At 37.1% G+C, this 17,503-nt stretch overlaps 1 long non-coding RNA gene across 8 annotated transcripts in view; it reads right to left on the bottom strand.

Annotated features, from left to right (window-relative positions):
* LOC141505604 (uncharacterized) overlaps positions 1 to 17,503 on the bottom strand; it is a 419,909-nt gene that overhangs the window by 208,345 nt on the left and 194,061 nt on the right. The window lies entirely within an intron of this gene.

Genomic DNA, 17,503 nt, shown 5'->3' with positions numbered 1-17,503 from the left:
CAGAGACAACATGCAAACAATTGGGGTAGATAATAAGTCATTTAAACAAAAGATGTAGTCTGATGTTTTGTTAAATGCTTAACAATTGACTCTTTGAACAAAAACTAAGATACTTTTAAATTCAATCAGCATTATTAACATACTCTTCATTATTTTTTTAAATCTATGCAATCAATAAAAAGCAAATCAAGTCTTAATTTGTAGTATTTTTCAGTTTTCAAGGTATGAAAGATGACAGTGAAAATTTAGCAATAGATTTTGTCAGGCTGATATGAACCAGTTCTAGCACACCACTGGATGAAATGGACTCTGGCAAGCAAAGACATTGGTTCAGGGGATAGAGTATAAACCTTTCAGAGTAAGTGAGATTTAAGTTTCGAAAAGAGTCAGGGAAACCAAGAGGTCAAATGAGGAGTTAGAGAATTTGAGGTATAGAAGATAGCCAGTGAAAAGAAAGGGAGACAGAAATGGAGTCTCATGTTCCAGGAACTCCAAGTAAGTCATTATTATTGGAACTCAAGAGTACATGAAAGAGAGCAAAATATAAGAAGACTGGTAAGGTTGGAAGGGTTCAGGTTACAAAAACTTTAAATTCCAGGCAAAGAAGTGGTTTATATTTGATTCTGGAAATAATCCAGAGCCACTGCAGTTCAGTGAGCAGAAGAAGATGATGTAATCAGACTTAACGATTTTAAAAAAATCACCAGCATCTGAGTGGAGGATGATTTGGAGTAGAAAGAGATTTAATTCAGGGTAAATTATTACAAGGTAGTTAAAATAGTCAAGGAAAGAGATGAAGAAGTTCTGAACTAAGCTTGTGGCTGTACAACTTCTGAGAAGGGTATATATATGAGAGATATTGCGAATAAAGATATAACAAGATTTGAAACTGGTTGGATATTTGAGGTGAGAGTGAGGAATTGAAGATGAGACCTTGTAAGCCTAGGTGACTAAAGGATGTTAGGGCCCTCAAAAACAATAAAGAATTTGGGAAGAAGGTAAGGGTTTTATGGGGGGGGGGGGGGAGAAAAGTAGTTCAGCTCTGTATGTGTTGAGTTTGAGATGCCAATGGAATATCTGATTCAATGTCCAAAGGCAGTTGATGATGTATCACTAGAGCTCAGGAAAGAGATTGAGTGGAAATCATAGCGATGATAACTAAACCCATGGAAACTAGTGAGATACCCAAGAAGGATAATATAAATTAAGCAAAAGATAATATAGATTAAGAAAAGGGAGAAGGACAGAGATTAAGGGACATCCATTTAGTTAGTATGACATAGAAGAAGCAACCAAAGACCCTGAATAGGAGTGGTCAGGCATGGAGGAAAAGAACCAGGAGAAAAACGTGTCTTTAAAATTTTCTAAAGAGAGATTATCCAGAAGTAGGTAACCAACAGTGTCAAATGCTACAAAGAAGTCACAGAGAATGAATAAAGATTGAGAAAAGTGCAAAGATTTGGCAATTAAAAAATCATTGCTTTGGAGAAGACAGTTTCAAATGAGAGGATCAGAAACTAGATTGCTGAAGGTTTTGAAGAGGTTTCTGAAAGGAGAAGTAGGGGCACAGATATATAAACTGATTTCTCAAAGACCTTATCCAAGAAATGGGGAAATATAGGATGACAGCTAGCAGGAATTGTCAGATCAAATGAGGAATTTTTTTTTTAGAATTTTCAAGGCAATAGGGTTAAGTGGCTTGCCCAAGGCCACATGGCTAGGTAATTATTAAGTGTCTGAGGTTGGATTTGAACCCAGGTACTCTTGACTCCAGAGCCAGTGCTCTATCCACTGTGCCACCTAGCCACCCCCAAGAATGAGGAATTTTTAAAAGGACAAGGAGACAACAGAGTGTTTGTAGACAGCTGGGAAGTATGGGACTGAAGATAATAGAGAGATTAGGGATAGCACAAATAATCTACTAGAGAAGACAAGAAGGAATGGGATCAAGATTACATGTGGATTGGTTGGTTTTGGCAAAGAGAAGGTCAAATGTTCATGCAAGACCAGAGTAAAGTAAGAGAATAGTAAGATATTTGAATGATGTGAGATGAGAAGAGGAAAAGGGATCTCTCAGCAAATTACCTTATTTTTTTCAGACTTGAATAAGACACAATCCTCACTGAGTTAGTGGGGGTGGGGTAAAGTGACAGTAGAGACTTGCGGAGAGTTGAGACAAAATGGAACAATCTTTATGGAAATTGGAACAATGAATAAATTAGGTAGCAATCAAATATTTGGGTTTTTTTCCTATAAGGATTTAGTTGAGATTAGATAACCTAACCTTCTAGATGATACAATCAATGTGGTTTCAAGATTTTATTCAATGCTATTCAGTAGCACTTGAACAGGAAGTGGATGGTGGGAACAATCCAGGGATGAGATTTTCCAAGGGGCCAGAGATTTTGGAAAAAGAAGATAATACTGTTGAGTTGGTTCACCAAGGATTGAGTAGGGAAGGAACAAGAGTATTGGCCAGTGCAAAGGTAATGACCCAAAGAAGAAGTGAGGAATAAAAGAAATAGAAGGCATGTTTAGTACCAATAACTTATGACTAAGGGGTCATAAGCATAGGGAAAGATGTAATGATAAAAGATGAGGAATTAAAGGAATTTGAGAGGGTGATGACAAAATCAGAGGTCTGGCCATCTCTGTGGTAGTGGGAAAATTGTGAAAATTAAATAGATTGAAGAATTAGGATGTTAGAATATTTGAGGAAGTAGATAATGTATGTGTATTTATGTTGAAGTCTCTTACTTTGAGGGCAGAAGAGGGGGAAGAAATTAAAAACCATGAACCAGGAACTAAACCCATTGAGGAAGGAAGGTAAATGTCTTGAGAGTTGATAGAAAAAAAAGCTATTACGATTTGGATAGGGTGATAAATTTGGATAGTGTGAAGCTCAAAAAAAGACAGGTCATTTAGTGAAGACAAAATGGAAATCTGGAAATGGCAAGCAGGAACAAGGAGTATTCCCACTCCCTGACTGTGCCAATGAGTCAGGAAGTTATAAGAAAAAGAATAGTCAGCAGTGGAAAAATTGTCAGAAGACAATTTCATCGAGTGTTATTCAGGTCTCAGTAAGGGTCCAAAGATGGAAGAAATGAGAAAGGGAAAGTTTGAGATGAAAGTAAATTTGTTGATTATGGGTTGGTCATTCCAATGAATATATTAGAAGGGAAGAGTAGAATTGTCTTGGGGAGAAGATTGAGTTGGATAAAGAATATCCTAAACTCTCTTCTGTGTGATAGAATGTCAAATACTTGAAGACAGGTATCATGTCCCCACTAATTTTTCTCCTCTCCAGACTAAATATCCTCAATTACTAAAGTCAGGTACTCATAAGATATGACCTCTTGGCCCTTCTTCATACTAGTTACTATCCTCTGGACTTTCTTTAGCTTTCCCTTATTGTTCTTTGAAAAGAGTCACAAAGTTTTTACAGACTTTACTGTCTGCATATACAAAATAAAAAAAAGGGACACATCCAAGCAGAACTGGCTATACACACACACACACACACACACACACACACACCTCACCCCTCACCCTCACATACACATACACATACACTCACCCAAATACTCATCTGTACAGATGGGCAAAAGTGTTTTGGAAGTGAAAAAATAGAAGATTTCAACCCCAGAGGCTTTGGCAGTTTTATTGGTGTACAGACTCTGGAAAAGAGAATAATTAGGTATATAAATATATTGTCCATCCTAAAGAAGACACCAGGAGAAAGACCTAAGACCCCAGTGACCAGGAATTTGAATTCAAATATTGAATTAACCTATAGTCACTAGTTATTTAGCTATGAGTGGCCCTAATTTGTATTTTAAAAATTGGGTCTTGGGACAAAGGATCTCCTCTTGGAGAACTAAAAGCCTGACTTAGCCAAAATTCTGAAAGGGAGAAACCTTCTACTTCCTTGAGGGAAAAAAATTAAAAAGATTTTGTTCTTGGGTTTCAAATCCATGGATGATTGTATAGGCTGATTCTTTTTCTGGAAAAGCCATGGAAAGCCTAAGAGATTTATACTAAAGCAGGGTGAAAAAGACCACTCTTCTCATGAGGAAGAGATAATATGATGGCCAAAGACTCTAGGTGATGCCATAAATTGGAAACAAGGAGAAACTCCACCACCACATGCCCAGTGGAGCTGACCAGCAGTGACAATGTGTCCTGCATAGCAGTATCTGGTAAAGGTGATACAGACACTGAAGCTATGCCTGATGGAGAAGATGCATCGTACAGAGACATTGCCCAGGCTCAGAAACCACAGAGGAACAGGCCTGATGTAATATTTTTGATTCCTTATTTAAAATTCATCCTATTAAAGATAATCCATCATTCTTACTTGTTGAGATCTTTCTAGATCTTGATTTTTTTTTTCATTCAGGAAATTATCTCATCCACCTTTGTGTCATCTGAAAATCTGATAAGCTTATCAGCTAAGTCATTGTTCAAATCATTGATCTTGCTGTCCTTGGTCTTGGCAATATTATTTCACGATAAAGTTTAATGTACCTGGTACTATTATTTTTTAGTATTTTATTTTATCATTGTTTTATATTTATTATCAGGTACTTACAATATTCTGCACATGTACTTTTAAAATCAGTTTTCAATAAGCCCCTCACCACACAATCTTATCAGGCTCTTAAGACATCACCTTGTTTCCCTCAAGTAATCATTTTTGTTTGTATCTTATGAATCTTATTCTTACTTTATTCCCTTCCCTCCTGAATACTTAGATGCATAGAGGTTTGCAGGTACTCCCATGGAGTCTTCTCCTTCTTCCCTTCAGGAAAAGTTAGTGGAGCGACACACCTGTAGATAATAAGCATGTGTGCTAATGAACCTGGGCTGATTTCCCCCAGTGGAATTTTAGGCCATGAGGTTTAATTAATTTCAATTCAACACAAATTTACGAAGCATCTACTATGTGCTAGATATCATGAATAAAAGACAAAAATGGAACAATCCCTGCCCTTGATGAGTTTACATTCTATGTGAGGATAACATATATATATATACATATATATATATATATACATAACAGTACAAAGCTACACAATAATTTGGTCTTAGTTCCTCTTCTATAGAATGAGCTGGAGTAGGAAATGGAAAATCATTCCAGTATCTTTGCCAAGAAAACACCAAATGAGGTTACAAAGAGTTGGGCATAACTGAAGTGACTGAACAATAACAAACATAAAATAATATCAATCAATAAATAAAGAATAATAAAGAAAATATAAATTAAAAATAATTTTTAAAAAGAAACTATAATTAATATAATAACTAACTCAACAAAATAATATAAATTACAAAATAATTTTAAGTAAGTAAAGGGATATGGAAATAAATCAACCAGTGATCATTTATTGAGTATCTATTATGTACCAAGCACAGACCTATCTGCTAGTGAGTATACAAATTTTAAGAATGAAAGGAAAGGCACTATATAGAATGTATCTCCTGAGCTGCACTTTAAAGGAAGATGGAGATTTTAAGAAAAAAGAGAGGAGCAGCTAGGTGATTCAGTAAATAGAATGCTGGCCCTTGAGTCAGGATGTCCTGAGTTCAAATGTGGCCTCAGACATTTACTAACTACCTAGCTGTGTGATCTTGGGCAAGTCACTTAACCCCATTGCCAGAAAGAAAGAAAGAAAGAAAGAAAGAAAGAAAGAAAGAAAGAAAGAAAGAAAGAAAGAAAGAAAGAAAGAAAGAAAGAAAGAAAGAAAGTGCTCGTTTGATATGGGGGGAAACCTCCAAAAAGACACAGATAGGAATTGACAGGTTTGGGATTTAGCCAATAGGTTAAATTGGAATTAGAGATTTCATTAAGAGGATCATAGTTAGGTTCTGATTAATGTAAAAATTAATTCTGCAAAATAGTTGCATATATTTAAATTCATGCTATTCACATGTATATTTATGTGAAGTCAGCTAGGTGGTACAGTGAATAGAACAACAGCCCTGAGTTCAGATCTGGTCTCAGACACTAGCTATGTGACTTTAGAAAATTCACTTAACCCTGATTGCCTTGCATCCAGGACTATCTCCAGTCATCCTGATTCATATATGGCCACTAAATTCAGATAGCTCTGAGGAGAAAGTGAGGTTGGTGACTTAGCACAACACCCCTTCACTCAAATCCAATTCATATGCTTGTCCTGGCATCACCTCCCTGATGCTATGGTCTTCTTTGAAAATGAAGGACAAAAAAACATTACATTATTATGTAAAATATGATAAATGGCTTCAGCCCAAGGGAAATATATAGTGCAAATTTCCATAACACAACCAATTCATGGTATTCCTTGTTCATATTAAATGAGACCTAGCCGTAATATGAAATAAGACTGGAAGATAACTTGGAATCAGATTATGGAAAGCCTGTCAGGCTAGGTTGAGGATTTTATATTTTATCCTATTGGCTAAATAGGATCTCATCAAAGTTTTTTGAGTGCTTGGGTGTAACAGAATCAGACCTGTTTTTAAAGTATTAATTTTGCCATCATTAGAAAGATGAATTGGAGGAGAAAGACTAAAAAGATGAAAGGTGATGAACTTGGATGTGAGGTAGGTTAGTGGAGAGCAGGGATCAAGTATAAATAATGTTAGGAAGTTTGAAACAAAACGACTTGGCAAGTGAAGAAGAGATAAGAGGAAAGGTTGTCAATCTGGCTACTTATAAGGATTATTACATTTTCAATCCTAGTTGGGAAAATAAGAGAAGGGCTGGGTTTAGGATAAAATATAACAAATTTTGTTTTGAACATGTTTAATTAGTTACCTTCAGCACAACTAGGTGGAGATGACCAGCAAGCATTGATTCCCTTGATGTTCTTAAACTTTGTTCTTTTGGGTTCAATTTTTTAATTATTTTTTCCCTAACTCTTTAAAATAATTCTTTGGTAGTTTTATTGGTATGGCACTAAATAAGCACAGTATCAGGCTGTGTGATAATGACCCATGAACATTAATATTTCTTTAGCGTTTAGGTCTGTCTTTATTTGTATGAAAGTGTTTTATAATTTTGCTCATATAATCCCTGGGTTTGTCTGTATAGATAGACCCCCAAGTATTTTTAATTTTTTTGCAGTTATTTTAAAAGAAATTTCTAATTTTATTTCTTGCATACTGGGTTTTGTTAGTAGCATATAGAAATGCTGGTCATTATGAGGACTTCTTTTATATTCTGAAGCTTTGCTGAAATTGTTAGTAGTTTCAACTAGTTTTTTGAATTTGTTCTCTAGGGTTCTCTAAGTATAACATCATATTTTCTGCAAAGAACAATCATTTTATTTCCTCATTACTTATTCTAATTATTTTTTCTTCAAGGTTTTGTTCAGTTTTTCTGGGTAGGTTATTCTTAGTTGCAATTACAGCTCTTCTTCTATCTATAATGTTCCGATGATGGCTGCTAAATCTTGTGTAATCCTGATGTGGTGCTGTGGTATTTGAATGGTTTCTTTCTAGCTGCCTAAAATATTTTTTCTTTGATCTGGAAACTCTGGAATTTAACCATAACATTCCTGGAAGTTTTCATTTTGGGAATGCTTTCAGATTGCTGCTGATCACTGGATTCTTTCAATTTCTGTTTTGCCTCCTAGTTCTAGGTTACTGGGGCAGTTTTCCTTGATAATTTCTAGAAATATGATGTATAGGCTCTTTTTTTAATCATAGCTTTCAGGTATTGCACAAACTCTTAATTATCGCTCCTCTTTCTATTTTTCTGGTCACTTATTTTTCCAATGAGATATCTCACATCCATTTTTTCATTCTTTTCACTTTAAGGAGTCATTCACTTCCACTTGCCCAATTCTAATTTTAACAAATGATTTTCTTCAGTGAACTTTTATACCTCTTTGACCAGTTGTGAGTTATTTTCATAAGTGAATTTTTATAGCTCTTTTTACATTTGATTAATTCTTTTTAAGGTGTTATTTTCTACAGTATTTTTGTACCTCTTTAATCAAGCTATTGTCTTTTTACAAATTTCTTCCTTTACTATCTTCTCTTAACCTAATTTTACATCTACCATTTTTATTCAATTTTGAAAATAATTTTTTAGTTCCTCCAGAAATTCTTTGTGTTCAATTCACTGGTTTTTCTTTGAGGCTTTGTTTATAGAAATTTTAATTTCATTATCTTCTGAGTTATTGTCTTCATCTTCCCTGTCACTTTAGTAGCTTTTTTGAGTCAGTTTCCTTTTCTTGTCATTGGCTCATTTTCCCATTCCATTTATTGATTTTAAATGTGATATTAAAGTTGGTCTCTGTTCCTAAAAGAAAAGTGAGGTGGAGGAAGATTGACTCAAACTTTAGGCTTTTTTTGCACTGCTGTTTTCAAAGAGAGTCCTGGGGATTTGGAAGCTTTATGTGATTCCAAGGTGATGTAATGCAGGGAGGTTTGGTTGCTGCTCTCCTAATCTACACTGTGGTCCTTCTTGCAATCAATACTATTCCTCACTTTGTTCTCTTTGACCCAAAAATGGCACTATACTTCACATTCCCTGATCCCTTGCATCCAAAAGCAACATTAACCCTCTAGGCTTCCATTACCTCTTGATTGAAAGTGTTCCTCCATTCTCTAACTATGGCCTAGAAGTGAGTATGAACAATATATTTTCCAAATAGAATCTTGTCCTAGATCTAGTGCTGGGGTCCCCTGTAATTTCTTTATGACTAGTTGCTAGTTTTCTTAACTATTTCTGACTTGAAAACTTCCAAAGGCAACACTACTTCTATTGCCATCACTTTGTCCATATTACATGCATATTTCCTTTCTTTCTCTCTTCCCTTCTCTTTCCTTCCCTTCCTTTCTTTGCCCTTCACTTTTTATATCTTCCCTGACTTCTGTTTGATGTATGTCACAGATCTCTCTTTCTGACCTGCTAAATTGTATTGGGCTGAAATGTCTCACTCTAATTTATTATTATCTCCGCTACTCCAGAATTTGATTTAAGGCATTATTTTAAAGGTTTTGGAGGGCAATGTTGATAGAGCTCAACTGAGGACTTCTTTATTCTGCCATCTTGGCTCTGCCCCTGAAAGTCAGACTGAAAAATAGCTTTTTTTTTTTTAGGGTTTTTTTTTTTGCAAGGCAAATGGGGTTAAGTGGCTTGCCCAAGGCCACACAGCTAGGTAATTATTAAGTGTCTGAGGCCACATTTGAACTCAGGTACTCCTAACTCCAGGGCCAGTACTCTATCCACTGCACTGAAAAATAGCTTTTTAATACACAACACTGCACTGTGTAGGTTTTTTATCCTCTTAAATAAAAAAATAGTTCTAAAACCATATTCCAGGAATGTGTATCATATTACCAAGTCTTAAGGATGCCTATGAGATTGAATATGTCCCCTTGCACTAGATCCTTCACCTTGATTGCTGTTTTCCTTCCATATATTTTGAGCATTAACATATAGTTATGTGAAGACTATGCATATAGTTTTATATATATGCATATATATATGCATATATATAACTATGCATATGGTTATCATGGCATATATGCAAGAAACTGTTGTAATGGACCTTACCTTGATTGTAACAAAATATCTCTACTCTAGATATGTTTTTCTTTCTTCTTGGCATTCCTTCCCTTTGGGGAATCTTCCACATTTGTAATCTTCCATGTCAGAAACTTACATGCCCTATGAAACTTCGGTTATTGGAATTTTGTGCCTCTGATTCAAGAGAGGAGGATGGAATCCGATGCATCTAAGTGAGAGACATCCTTCCATTTACATTCTTTGGCTATCCCCAATGCATGGAATAATTAAGGACACCAAAGTTTCAACTTGTTGAGGACATAGTATGACTTATGTGAAGTCCAGGGAGTACTTTCCCTCAGGACCATCGTAGGTCCCCTCCTGTATATCTAAAGCTACCTTTAAGAAATAGTGCCCTCTCCCATCATTATAGATCTTCAAGACTACAGTTATTTGTTGTCCATCCAGGAGATCCCCTCACCCTAGGATCTTTAGGCACAGGTTGGATGGAGTCCTTTTAATACCTCAGGACTCTTCTATGACTTTGGGTAGGGAGATGATATGGTCCAGCAGATTGAACAGTGTATCTGGAGTCAGAAGATCTAGATTTAAAGCTTTCTTTTGCTTCATATTACCAGTAGGATATATGGCAAATCATCTGATCTTTCTTGGCTTCGGTTTCCTCATCTATAAAACAAAGAGATTAGTCTAGATGACTGCTAAGGGTACTTCCAACTTTGATCTGAACATCAGCTTCCTCATCTGTAAAATGAGGATAATAACACTTGTAATAATAATTTCACAGGGCTATTGTCAGGGTCAAAGTAGATAAAGGATATGAAAATCTATTGTAACTAAAAAAGCCTTCCTTCCTTTTTCTCTTCACTTCTTTTTCCTTCCCTTCCTTTCTTTGTCCTACACTTCTTTTCTCCTCCCTGATCTCTCCTGATTTTGATGTATTAACTATCGCACCTGTCTGAAAGGTTCATCTGCATCCCTTGCTGTCCCTCTCCTCTTGTGATTCAATACTTGGGAGGTTCAAGTGAAGCCACCTAACTTTCCCTTGTGTTAGTACAAAAAATACCAATTAAAGAGTTAGTTTTTTGTATCACTAGCTGGTCTAATTCATCTGAAAAACAAAATCTTCAAGTCTCAAGGTAATTATAATGGAGTGAGACAACATCTCTATTGCTTCATTAGGAAACACTACTTGCCTACTTACTCATTTCCATCTTTTAGACTTGTAAAAGGTTAATTTCCTTCAAGGTTTAATTCAAACACTACCTTCCTTTGAAAATTTTCCTGATCCTTCTCCCCCAATGTTAGTGCTTCATCCCCAGAAATTACCTTTCATCTATTTTATATATAAGGGTATATGTATGCCATTGCCTTAGTAAGTTTATGCAGAAAGTCATAAGTCAGACAAAATCAACATTGTAAACAACAGGAAGAAAAACAACAACAATAATAATCTACTACTTATTAGATATGTGGCCATGGACAGGACACTAAACTTTTCCATAGCTCAATTTTTTCATTTGTAAAATGAGGGGATTTGAATAACTGATCTCTAAAATTCCTTCCAGACATTCCATCTTCCAATTATAACACCATGCTTTTTCTCATTCTTTCTCTGCCTCCAGGTCTCTCTCTCTGCCCTTTCCTATCTCTGAATTTTTATTTTGAAGTTGCACTTGAATTCCTTTCACTAGGGAAATATTAGATTGAAACAGTTTTCCTCTCTTATGATAATGACCAAATATTCACATTCAAGTCTTGGAGGTGCGAAGGAAAAGAAACATAGAAAATAGAGGCAAAGAAATAGGAGGGAGGGAGAAAGGCAGTGATAGAAGAGGAAGAGAGAAAAAATAGGGAAGGTAAAAAAGTCACAAGAAAGAAAAAGAAAAAAGGGAAAGAAAGGGGCAAGAGGCAGAGAAAAAGACAGATTGGAAGAATGAACAAAAAGACTAATAGAGACAAAGCGTAGACAGTGGTAGGAAGATGAGGGAGTGATAAACAGCAGTGGAAGAGGTAATGAGAAAGGAGAGAAAGGAATAAAAGATTATAGAATTATGAGATAGATAATAAAGATTATAATAATGCCTATGGTAATGGTAATGATTGTGGCAAAGGTAGTAAAGTCAGTAGTAAAGATGATACTGATTATAATGATGAATTTGTGGTGGTGATGATGGAAATAAAGGTGATCATGGAGATATTAATGGTGAGGGTGAAAACAGTGAAGTCAATGGGAGTGATACTGTTACTTACAGAGAAAGTGATGATAATTTAATTCAAGTCAACCAACATCAATTAATTCCTAATATATACTTACCAGGCATTCTGCTAGGTACTGGGAATAAAAACATGGAAGGAATCCTTCCAAGCAATTTATATTTTAATATAGTAGTGAATAAGTAAATTCAATGTGACTTTAGTAGGCAGAGAGTAGCAAAAACTGGAAGTGAATCAGGAAAGTCTTCATGGGAGAATTTGCACCTCAGCTGATCCTTAAAGGAAGAGAAGAATTCTAACTAGGCAGAAGGAAGGAAACAGTATATCAAAGCCTCTGCCATGTCCATGAGTGTTGAGTTCAGGGAACAGCTACTTGTACATTTAGCTGAAATGTAAAATACATGATGAGAAGCAATATGAAATAGGTCTGGAATTAAGGTCTTTCAATCTTATAGCAGAAGATCTAAAATATCTGATTGAGGAGTTTATACTTTATCTTAGAAGCATTAAGGGATAGCTAAGTTACTGATAATAGAACAAGTATTGATAGTGAAAGTGTTGGAGATCATGATGATGAGGATATGGAGTAATGATGATGTAAAGATGATGACAATGAATTAGGAATGATAAGCATGGAGCAGGGTAGGAATTTGTGCTGTCTCTGATCTAATGCTACCTCCTCTGTCTCATGTTTCCAGTTTGCAAAGGAAGTTGTAGATGATTTATTCTGTTTTCCCATGCTTCAATAATGCTAGAAGTGGGCCTATCACCTGGTCATGCCTTCTCCCTTCTCCTATCTTGGTTTAAGAATCTGCTTAAATTTTACTAGTTCTTTTCATATATTTGGAAGGCTCTTGTAGCCTCTCCTCACTGTAGAACCAAAATATTTTGGTAGTGTTAATGAAAGGGAATATTTGACACCATGTGGCATTTTGAGCATATTAAATAGCAATTTACTGAATAAATGTAAATAAATAGATACTATGTAAAATAAATAAATAAATGTTATGTAAACCAACAATCATTTCACAATAATTAAAATAATAAAATTCAGATTTATCTGAAAAGCTCCTAAATGTGTAAGATCATGATTAGCAGGACTGGGGAGGAAGACACAGAAAGAAGCTAGATGAGCATGTCCAGAAAATAATAGAGAGGGAGGAAGACAGATAAAGCTGTCTTGTACAGAATGACATACTTAGATAATTCTAAAGTGTGGTGGGAAGGTGGAAGGAGAGTTGATGATGGAACTGACTCTGTGGTGAGAGGCCAGATGGAAAGGGTTTTTCTCCCAATGGAAGTATTTTGGGTCCTCTTTGGAAGGGAATAATTTTTTGAACCAAAAGCTTTCTAATTTTGGAAAAAGACTTGACCATGAATTTCTCCTAAACTATAGAGAGAATGAGGGAAAAGATACAGGAAGCTTCAATACCATGTGCTGTTTGTGGAAAGAAAAGAGCACTGGACATGAAGACAGGAGGCCTCAATTCCAGTCTCAGATCTGACACTTACTATGTGAGTGACTGATAATGGTAATAATGAAGTAATGGTGATTCTAGTGATACTGATATTGGTGGTGAGGAAGAGAGAGGTGCTCATAATCATCATGATAATGATAGTGATAGACATTCGTGAGGAAAGATAAGAACTCTTGGTTTTTTAAAAAAATATTCAATAGGGGAAGAAAATCAAAGACCATGCATTCCTGCCTAAAGATAGGAGTGAACTATATAAGGTCTTAGAGGCCATCCTTCTCTGGATTTCTGAGATAACAATTCTCACAGTCCCTGGAGCAATGTCTTTCCCAAGTTACAAATAACAATAGCATACATTAGTGCTTTGCAATTCACAAAGTACATTTCTCATGACAGGTCCATTAGATATTTAGTGCAAAGATTATTGCTATTTTTACAAAAGAGGAAACTGAGTCAATTTATAAAAATGAAATAACACCTTCACAATCACTATCTGCATCTTGCTATTATTACCGTAATCATTACCCTTATACAATTCCAGAAATAGAAAGAACTTCAGAGGTCATAATATTGTTGGTACCATCAACATCATCATCACTCCAGTCACCACATTCTTCATTATCATCATCATTATCACCTTCACCATCACCATTGCTATCAAGATTGCTATCACAATCACAATCACAAAAGTCGTTGATATCACCACCATCAAAACCACTACTATCATCACTATCATCACAATTCCCAAGCCTATTCCTACTACCACTATCAATATTATCAAAAGTTTTAGATTTGAAAAGGACCTCACTGGGCATTTAACTCAACTCAGACCTGAAAAGTTATTCCCACCATAATGTTCCCAACAAATGTTCAACTATCCTTTGCCTGAAGACTTCCAGTGAAGAAGAATCCACCACCTTCAAAGTCATCCCAGTCTGCTTTAGCACAGTTTCTGAGGAAATTTTTTTCTGACATAAGTTCTTTGCAAGATATATTCATTGTCCTTTTTTAAAATTTATTTTTATTAAAGATATTATTTGAGTTTTATAATCCCCCCCATCTTGCTTCCCTCCCCCCACCCCCCTACGGAAAGCACTCTGTCAGTCTTTACTTTGTTTCCATGTTGTACATTGATCCAAATTGGGTGTGATGAGAGAGAAATCATATCCTTAAAGAAAAGAAGAGAAGTCTAAGAGGTAACAAGATCAAACAATAAGATATCTGTTTTTTTCCAAATAAAAGGTCCTTGCACTTTGTTCAAACTCCACAGCTCCTTATCTGGATACAGATGGCACTCTCCTTTGCAGACAGCCCAAAATTGTTCCCGATTGTTGCACTGATGGAATGAGCAAGTCCTTCAAGGCTGAACATCACTCCCATGTTGCTGTTAGGGTGTACAGTGTTTTTCTGGTTCTGCTCATCTCACTCAGCATCAGTTCATGCAAATCCCTCCAGGCTTCCTGGAAATCCCATCCCTCCTGGTTTCTAATAGCACAATAGTGTTCCATGACATACATATACCAAGGTTTGCTAAGCCATTCCCCAATTAAAGGACATTTACTTGATTTCCAATTCTTTGCCACCACAAACAGGGCTGCTATAAATATTTTTGTACAAGTAATGTTTTTACCCTTTTTCATCATCTCTTCAGGGTATAGACCCAGCCAGTAGTGGTATTGCTGGGTCAAAGGGTATGCACATTTTTGTTGCCCTTTGGGCATAGTTCCAAATAGCTCTCCAGAAGGGTTGGATGAGTTCACAGCTCCACCAACAGTGTAATAGTGTCCCAGATTTCCCACAACCCTTCCAACAATGATCATTATCCTTCCTGGCCATATTGGCCAATCTGAGAGGTGTGAGGTGGTACCTCAGAGAAGCTTTAATTTGCATTTCTCTAATAATTAATGATTTAGAGCATTTTTTCATATGGCTATGGATTGCTTTGATCTCCTCATCTGTAAATTGCCTTTGCATATCCTTTGACCATTTGTCAATTTGGGAATGGCTTTTTGTTTTAAAAATATGACTGAGGGGGGCGGAGCCAAGATGGCGACAAGAAGGGATCCAGTCTTAGGAGCTCTCTGATAAAACGTGAAACTAAGGACTCTAACTAAACTTTCCAGAGACAGAACCCACAAAGGGACCCAGAGAGGCAGTTCTCCTACTCAAGGTAACCTGGAAAAGAGCAGAAAGACTCTGCTCCCTGGGGTTGTAGGGGCGGCCCGCCGGAGGGGTGGCCCGCCAGAGTGAAAGAACTTCAGCCTCCCGGAGGCAGCCCCAGAGTGCTGGGAGTCACGGCTCACAGCAGTGGGGGAGTCTCCTGAGCTGCACCCCGGGGAGCACAGGGCACAAAGTGGGGGAACAGTGAGGGACCTCTACCAGAGCGAGCACGTGGAGCCCAGCCCTCAGGGCACACAGTCAACAGCTTGGTCTTTTGGCAGCCTAGACCCAGAAACATAAACAGGCAGAGCCTGTAAGCAGGAGCCCCCAGGGCATGAGCCCATTGAGCTGAGGGAGGGGAGTGAAGAGACAGAGACTGCCCAGAGCTCTGTCCTCTGCCTCTGGAACAGGACTCTGGGGCTCTAACCATATTCAGATCCTGATAGCAGTCTAGGCTCCCCCATAGAACAGCAGCGGCCCCCCCCACCTCGGCCCCATGGCAGAGGGGGGGCACATATGGTCATTCAAAGACCAGGAGGGAGAACAGAGCCTCACACACGGAGACCCTTGTGGGAGTGTCCCAAAAGCTCAGGAAGCACCCCAAAACCAGGCTTAGGCTGGGAAAATGAGCAAGCAGAGAAATAAGAGGAAGACTATTGAGAAATATTTTGCAAATGAGCCCAAGAAGGATCAAAATACTCAGTCTGAAGATGAGGAAGCACAAGCTCCTGCATCTAAAGACTCCAAGAAAAACAGAAATTAGGCTCAGGCTATGACAGAGCTCAAAAAAAGACTTTGAAAATCAAATGAGGGAGTTGGAAGAAAAACTGGGAAAAGAAAGGAGAGAGATGCAGGAATAACATGAAAATGAAGTCAGCAGCTTAGTCAAGGAAATCCAAAAAAATGCTGACGAAAATAGCATGCTAAAAACCAGCTTAGGTCAAATGGATAAAACAGTTCAAAAAAGTTATTGAGGAGAAGAATGCTTTAAAAAGCAAAATTGGCCAGATGGAAAAAGAGATAAGAAAACTCTCTGAGGAGAACAAATCCTTCAGACAAAGAATAGAATTCAGGGAGATTGATGAATTTACCAGAAATCAGGAATCAATACTTCAAAACCAAAAAAATGAAAAATTAGAAGAAAATGTGAAATATCTCATTGAAAAAACAACTGATATGGAAAACAGACTTAGGAAAGATAATTTGAAAATTATTGTAATACCTGAAAGTCATGATCAGGAAAAGAGCCTTGACATCATTTTCAAAGAATTACTACAGGAAAATTTCCCTGATATTCTAGAAGCAGAGGGCAAAATAGAAATGGAGAGAATCCACCGATCCCCCCCTGAGAAAGAGATCCCAAAAAACCAACCCCTAGGAATATTGTAGCCAAGTTCCAGAACTCCCAAGTCAAAGAGAAAATATTACAAGCAGCCAGAAGGACACAGTTCAGATATCATGGAGCTGCAGTCAGGATCACACAGGACTTAGCAGCAACTACATTGGAAGCTCGTAGGGCTTGGAATACAATATAACGGAAGGCAAAAGAGCTTAGAATGCAGCCAAGAATGAGCTACCCAGCAAGGCTGAATGTCCTCTTCCAGGGAAAAAGATGGACTTTCAATGAACCAGGGGAATTTCAAAGGTTCCTTTTGGAATGGCCACAGCTGAACAGAAGGTTTGATCTTCAGATACAGGACTCAGGTGAAGCATGGAGATTGGAGGAGAGGGGGGGAATATGAGGGACTTAATGAGGATGAACTGTATGTATAGAAAAATGATACTGATAATATTAATATGAACCTTCTCAGTTAATAGAGCATGTAGAGGGAGCTTTTATAGTTGAAGCACAGGAGAAAGCTGAATTCGAAGATAAAATATGGTATAAAAATGGATTCAATAGAAAAAAAGGGAAGTGTAATGGGAGAAAGAAAAAGGAGAGGGGGGAATAGTCCAAGATATTTCATATAATAAGATTTTTTTATTACAATGAGCTATTGCAATGATATGGAAGGGGGAGGCAAAGGGGGAATGAGGGAACCTTTGCTCTCATCAGAGATGGCTAGGAGAGGAAACAGCAAATATACTCAATGGGGTATAGACATCTGGAGTAAGAAGGGGGGGGGGG

This window comes from Macrotis lagotis, chromosome 1 (genome assembly GCF_037893015.1).
Source record: "Macrotis lagotis isolate mMagLag1 chromosome 1, bilby.v1.9.chrom.fasta, whole genome shotgun sequence".
Lineage (NCBI taxonomy): Eukaryota > Metazoa > Chordata > Mammalia > Peramelemorphia > Peramelidae > Macrotis > Macrotis lagotis.
The sequence above is the reverse complement of the archived record's forward strand: the minus strand, read 5'-3'. Positions and strand labels throughout refer to the sequence as shown.